General features: G+C 35.7%; 1 non-coding gene across 1 annotated transcript; it reads left to right on the top strand.

Annotated features, from left to right (window-relative positions):
* Positions 1 to 107, top strand: LOC148561758 (small nucleolar RNA R71). Its single transcript, XR_015887463.1, has one exon. It is a non-coding gene; the product is annotated as a small nucleolar RNA R71 (small nucleolar RNA).
* Positions 108 to 7,270: the final 7,163 nt, after the last annotated feature.

Genomic DNA, 7,270 nt, shown 5'->3' with positions numbered 1-7,270 from the left:
AACATATCTGGTGGGCACCTCCTTGTTAGGTCTTTAAACCTCTCCCATGCTTCATACAGAGTCTCACCATCTTGTTGCCTGAAAGTTTGGACCTCAGCTCTCAGCCTATTGATTCGTTGAGGGGGGGTAAAATCTTGCTAAGAATTTGTTCACCGCATCTTCCCAAGTTGTCAAGCTCTCCTTTAGGAAAGACTCCAGCCACTTGGCTGCCTTATCCTTGAGTGAGAATGGAAATAAGAGCAGTCTATAGGCGTCAGGATGAACACCATTAGACTTCACTGTGTCACATATTCTCAGGAAGGTGGTTAGATGTTGATTGGGGTCTTCTTGGACACTTCCTCCGAACGAACAGTTGTTCTGAACAAGGGTGATGAGCTGTGGTTTTAGTTTAAAATTGTTGGCATGGATGGTTGGCTTTTGAATGCTACTTCCACAGTTTCCTGGGTTTGGATTGATGTAAGAGCCTAAAACTCTTCTATCCTCCCCAGCATGATTTGCTCGTCCTCTTCCGCCATGGTTGTGAGCTTCTTCTTCACAATGGTTTTCCATGTTTTCTTCCGTGTTTGGTTCAAAGTATTCCTCAAAGTGTTCCTCCTCTTCTTCAGCACCAACTACACGTTTTTCTCTTGCCTCCCTCCTTAGACTAAGGAAGGTTCTCAGGTTCAGAATCAAAGGAAGTTGAAGCCCTGCTTCTTCTCCCTGTCATACAACCAACAAGTACAAGCAAAGAGAATAGGTGCAGAAAGTATATCCATCAGAATTACTGTTAGTGTAAGTGATGCAATATATCAAACAGTTAGTGGGTTAGTGAAATGAATGGTAAATAACAAAGAAAAAGTAGGGGAAAGGGAAGAAATTAACTAAAACAGAAAGTAAATAACTCAAACAGAAAATTAAATCAAACAAAAAATAAAATGCTCAATCTAGTTATCCTCCAATTTAATCATTGTTGATGCACAATAAATCCCCGGCAACGGCGCCATAAACTTGATGCACGGAAAACTTGTTTCATAACAAATTTCCTTCGACAAGTGTACCGAATTTGTCGTCAAGTAAAAACTCACAATAGAGTGAGGTCGAATTCCACAGGGATTGATTGATCAAGCAACTTTAATTAGAGGAATGTTCTAGTTGAGCGAAGCAGAATTTGAGTTGAGAATTGCAGAAAATTAAATGGCGGGAAAGTAAATAACAGAAAAGTAAATGCTAGAAATAAAAGGTGAATGTAAATGACGGAAAGTAAATTGCAGAATCTTAAATGGGAATGGGGAAATTGCTCATAAAAGTAAATGACTGAAATTAAAGAGAATGGGTAAGATCAGGAATGGGGCGTTCATTGGGCTCAGGAGACGTTGCATTCTCCGGATCAATTTCATTTTCATATCTTCCTCAATCAAGGCACTCATTGATCTCCTTGGCAATCTTAAGTGATCGAATTACAATTTCTTGTAATTCAATCTCTCAAATCTTGATCAATAGCCAATTCCTTGGTCAATTTTTCATGTGAAGAGATGAAGTATGGTCACTGATTATACCACATGTATTTCCCAAATCAAGTGTTGAGAGGATTATAGTCACATGTCCATCCAAATCCAATTTGGTCCAGCATGAGAAAGCATTTCTAGCATTATCTCTTCATTCCTCTTTCAAGGTTCAGAAGAGATCCAAGTATGAATAGCTTCTTTTCCAAGATAACTACCCAATTGGATGAAGATCGAAAGCTTTCAAGTAAAATCAAGAGAAAAGATAGAAGAAGAATAATGAAAACTAGTATTGATCCATCAAATTACAACAGAGCTCCCTAACCCAATGAAAGGGGTTTAGTTATTCATAGCTCTGGAAAATGAAAACAAAGATGGAGAATACATGATGAAACTAGAAGTGCAGAGAAAGTAAAATACAGAGAGTAGTTCTATGCCCAGAGGCTCCCTATAATTTTCAACTCCCAGTTTAATTCAAAGCTACTCCTATATATACTACTCTTCTATTCTTCTAGTTGGCTCTTCAAGTCTTAGGTATGGGCCTTTGGATCTTGAGTTTGAAGCAATTCTCTTCTTTATTGGGCTTAGCTTTACTTGTAGAGAGAAAATGTGAAGTGGGCAGAGACTTTAGCTCAGGACGTTAGTGGCGTTAACGTTCAGTGAACGTATGGGTTTGAGAACGTTAGTGACATTCAACTTTTTCACTAACGTTCCTCACCCAGGTAAGAGCCACGTTAACCTCAACGTTAGTGGCACAAACGTTACCACTAACATTGCATCTTTGTCCTTTGCGCACGTTATTGGGACTCACCTCTCCCAATAACGTTGGGAAGCCTCCCCCTTCCCTACGTTAGAGTCCACGTTAACTTAGTTAACGTGGCTCTTTTAACGTAGGCTTGCCAACCTTCGAGAACGTTAGTGACACTTACCATTGTCACTAACGTTCCAATGTGCTCCTTAGCTCCCACGTTAGAGTCCACGTTAACTAGGTTAACGTGGCTTCTAACGTGGCTGTGCTAACCATCTCCAATGTTAGTGACAAAGTTGAATGTCATTAACGTTGGCTCATCATCCCTCTCCTCGCGTTAGCTTCCACGTTAACTAAGTTAACGTGGGAGTTAACGTGGCTCATTCTGGCTTGTGTTGGCTCCTTCCAACGTTAGTGACAATGTTTGGTGTCACTAACGTTGTCGATAACCTTTCTTCTTCACGTTAACTAGGTTAACGTGGGAGTTAATGTAACATCCCGCATTTTTGAAAATCTAATTATAAATAAATTATGATTTTATCTTATTAAGTTTAAACTTTATAATTTTAGAAAATTATTTTGTTAGAAATAAATAAATAGATTCGGAGATAGTTTTATTTCGAATCAATTGATATTTTTAAGTAATCTAATTATAATGAAATATTTTGTATAATTTTAGTAATTGAAAAATAAAAAAAGAATTGTATAATTTAATTTAAGTAACTATTATCCTGAAAAAAAAAAGTTACGATTTATTTTATTAATTTGATATCTTATTTTATAAATTAATTAATTAAGAGTAATTAAATTAGTTTTATTAATATTTGGAGTTTAAGTTGATTAATATTCTTATGTAATTTTTATAATTGGTTATTTCAAATGCTTTGGAAATAAAATTTAGTAATGAAAGTATTATATAATTTAATTTAGGTAATTTCTAATATGAATGAATTATGGTTTATTTTATTAGTTTGAACTTTTAGAGATTAATTTATTAGGAATGATTAAATGAATTTTTATAAATACTTTAAGTTTAAGTAATTTTATTATAATTAGATATTTTGTAAATTGAAATTAAAATTTCGGTGATAGAAAAATAATAAAAAGTTATATCATTTAATTTAACTAATTAGTATTGAGTTTAAACTGTATTTTATAAAAATGTGATTAATATGTTTATTTTATAATTTAAATTAGAAATAATTAATTTCACTTAGCAATATGTTGATAAATGATGTTCTTAAATATTTTAAGAGAGTATATTTGATTTTAAAATTACTCTACCTTCCAATTTTATCAAAATATCTATTCATAGCTATCCTTTATTCTTTTATAAAATCCCTAATTTCTAACCCTAATTCCCAAATTGGAAATCAGAAACCCTAATCCTAATTTTTCCTTTTCCCCAGCCTGAGAACGCAGCCCCCACCCCACCTTTCTTCCAAAACACCAACACCCAAACAAAAGAAAGAAACAAAGAAATGGAAAGGGAGAACAGAGAGCTTGGAATCAGAGAAGAGGGAGCCGCACTCTGCGTCGTCCAGCTCGCCGTCGCAGCACCTCGCTTGCGCCGTTATTCATGCCCATCGCCGTGCAGCCGTTGCTAACTTGCCTTGCCATCACCACCGCTGAAGCAAGGTCACATCGCCGTCAGATTTGAAGCCGTTGAGGAGCTGAACGCTCGCGAGTGAGAGGACAAACACGAGGAGAGCTTGTGCGCGAAGGGTAGTGCCGCTGTGTCTCTGTCGCACCTTCATCACTGTCGAAGCTGCACTTTCACGTCACCATCGTTGTACCTCCACCGAACCCATCACACCGCTGCTGTTGCGATGTCATTACTGTCGCGAGGGAGAAGAGATGCGTGAGGAAGGAAGCTCGTAGGGGAGAAAGAAGTGGCTGCCTGTGCCACCCGCTTTGTCGCGTCTGATCTCTGTTATCACCGCGTCGCTGCCACCGAAGGTCCGCCGCCATTGTTTCCATCACCTCCATGCTTCATATTCATCGTAGGTTACTCTGCCGTTGCTGTTCTATTCTGCTTTTCCCTGGTAGCATTGTGTTGTGTTCTGTTGCCATTATTTGGTTTGCTATTGCCTTGACTATAACATGCCTCGTTTTCTTGATCTTCCTTAGCTGCCAATCATTACTGTCTTTGTTCGGTATTGCTGTCCTTATCCGGAACCACCGATGTCATTGTCGTTGCTTCCCCAGAAGAACTGAGGTTACTGCTACTGTTCCAGCCGTACTAGCTATTGTAAACTGGAAAAAGAAGGGGATCGCCACATTTAAATTCGACGGTTTCGACTAACTGAGGTAAGGGGTTTAAAACGATTTCAATTTAAGAATGCCTACAATGTTTATTGAATAACTGCAAATAGATTTAATAGCTGTGAGTAATCGATTGATTATGTAATTATTGAATTGTGGTTGAAATTGTGATTGGAATGGTTGAGGTTGTGATTTGGAATTGTTAATTTGTGATATTGATTGATTATGTGGATTGGGAATTGCTTGATGACTAATTGTTGAGAATTTCTGAATTTTAATGGGTTATGTTGGATTTGTTGCCGTTGAGTTGTTATTTGGTATATTGTAATGTTAATGAACTTGGTTGGTGGTTGATTTGGAATTGGTTTTGAGGGGTTTTGAAGGGTTGGATTTTGAATACTAAATAGATTGCTGAAAATCTGATTTTTTGAAATTAAAAGGTGACTTTGGAAGTGAATCAGTTATTCAACGATAATCGAAATGATATAAGAGTAAAGGCTGAGTAAAGTATAATAAAAGTTGTTGTTGGGACACAATTTTGAGAAGTTTGAATTAATTATAGAACTAGTTATGATTTTTCAAAATTAAAATGTAAAACTTGATTTTCTGCATTATTTTTAAAGGAAGCCGGAAACTTTGAAAAACTATAACTATTTCTGTGATTATCGGAATTGTGTGGGACCAAGTCCGGATTGAGCTTGGGCATATAGGGAACTGGACTGCTGAATTTGAGACTTTTTCACTAAGTTTATGATTTATGGTGAATTTTTGAATCATGGATGTCAAAACTGGTTTTTCTGCAGAACGTTTAACGCAGCAGCAACTTGATTCCTCTATTGGAAATTATGCAGTTTGAATTTTGAAATGGAACCAATTTTAAATAAAACTTTTTTCCTATTATTTTAATGCCGTAAAATTTCAGAACAATTGGACTTGTAGTTTTAAAGATATGAATTTTTAAAGGATGATGCATTATGCAGAAAAAGCCAGATTCTGTTTTCGTAAATTAGTAACTTTGGGAGTTTATAACTTTTTATCCTGGATAGATATTGAGATGCAACTAATTGGAGGTGAAAATTAAGTATGTTTAGTATATGTGATTTAAATTTCAGGATTTTTCATGTTTTAATAAGTGAGTTATGGGACTTGGAAGAGGTTGTGTTCAATGATTTGTAAAACAGAATTCTGCAGAAAATTACCTAACTTCCAAGCTACGTAAATCCTTCATTAAAAATGGTATGACCCTGGAACCAATTGAGAAAGAAATTTGGATGAGTTATGTTTAACCACATTAATTTTAAAGGTAGTTAGATTTAATTTGGATTTTATATGAAATTTCAAATGTTGTATGGTGCTGCTGTCTTCTGGTTTTAAAACACTGCAGAACAGTCACGGTTTTGCTTATATTCTCAAAGCTATTGTCAGCGAAAAATTATGATTTTTAATTTAATAAAAAGCTTAATCCGAGACGGTCGCATAGATATAAAGTTTGCACAATTTCAAATTCATTTGATATTTTAAAAACAAAATGGAAATCAGGCTGCCAAGTTCTGTTGGTAATTATTTTGGATATGGAATTTAAGAAATAGATTTTCTATTATCAAATGTTTTTGAGAATATATTGCTGTGGCAAATGCTGAAAGAGGCTGATGAATTGTTGAGAAAGAAGGAACCCGTAAGGGTGGATAAGTCCTATTTTTAAAGGAGATTATGTCCAAATTTTTATAAAAAATATAAGGACTTAATCAAAATAAATATTCAGGGCTTATTTAATAATAATAACTTCAATGATTCTTTTAAGAAAAGAATATTTGATCTATGAGATTGTTGGCAAGGGTGTGGGTCTAGTCCCGCTTGCGAATCTGCAATTATGAAAGAAAAAGGAAAGAGTAAAGTACTTATTGTATGATTATCTGTTGCTTGAGGTAACCCAAGAGATATTATTTGCTTGTTTGTTGCTTGAAGCAACCCAAGAGATGTTTGTTTGTTGCTTGCGGCAACCCAAGAGATATTATATATATATTTGTTGCTTAATGCAACCCAAGAGATATTATATATATATATATATATATTTGTTGCTTAATGCAACCCAAGAGATATTATTTATTTGTTTGTTGCTTAATGCAACCCAAGAGATGTTTGTTTATTTATCTGTTGCCCTGAGGTAACCCAAAAGTAATTTTCCGTTCCCAAGAGTATATATTTCCTGCGAGTAGAAAGCAGAGGCTGTCTCAATAGAGCTGCTAATAATTATATGCGCATTTATTTGAACGGAAAATCGTATCCGGGAAATCGTGAACTCGTAACCGGATAAATGTCAGGAATGTAGATGCTAACCGACACATGAGCTCATGGCCTGTACTAGGACTAGACATTTATCATATGCATCTATGTGACATTGTTTGGGTGTGCATATTGTAATTGGTTTGCCTAAATGAATAATTCTGTTAACTGTTAATTGCTATATTTGATATAATTGCTCTTGATTGTGTTTGAACCTCATTACTTGTGTTTGAAATTGATTGGCTGGATTGTGGTGAATTGGGTGTTGGTTGAATTGCTTGGGCCTGAGGCCATGACTGGTTTGTGTTGGAAGTCTAGTTCTGTATAAAGTATCTGACTGGTTCAGCATAGACTTAATGAACCTATGCTTGGAGCAGGATGATCATTTATACCGCGTAGGTAACTTCTTTTATGTTATGGTCTAGTAAGGTATGAAAAATCAAACAGGTTCAGCATAGACTTAATGAACCTATGACTGGGACAGGTTGGTCAT

The sequence above is a fragment of the Arachis ipaensis genome, chromosome B6 (genome assembly GCF_059453495.1).
Source record: "Arachis ipaensis isolate K30076 ecotype BB chromosome B6, ASM5945349v1, whole genome shotgun sequence".
NCBI lineage: Eukaryota > Viridiplantae > Streptophyta > Magnoliopsida > Fabales > Fabaceae > Arachis > Arachis ipaensis.
The sequence above is the reverse complement of the archived record's forward strand: the minus strand, read 5'-3'. Positions and strand labels throughout refer to the sequence as shown.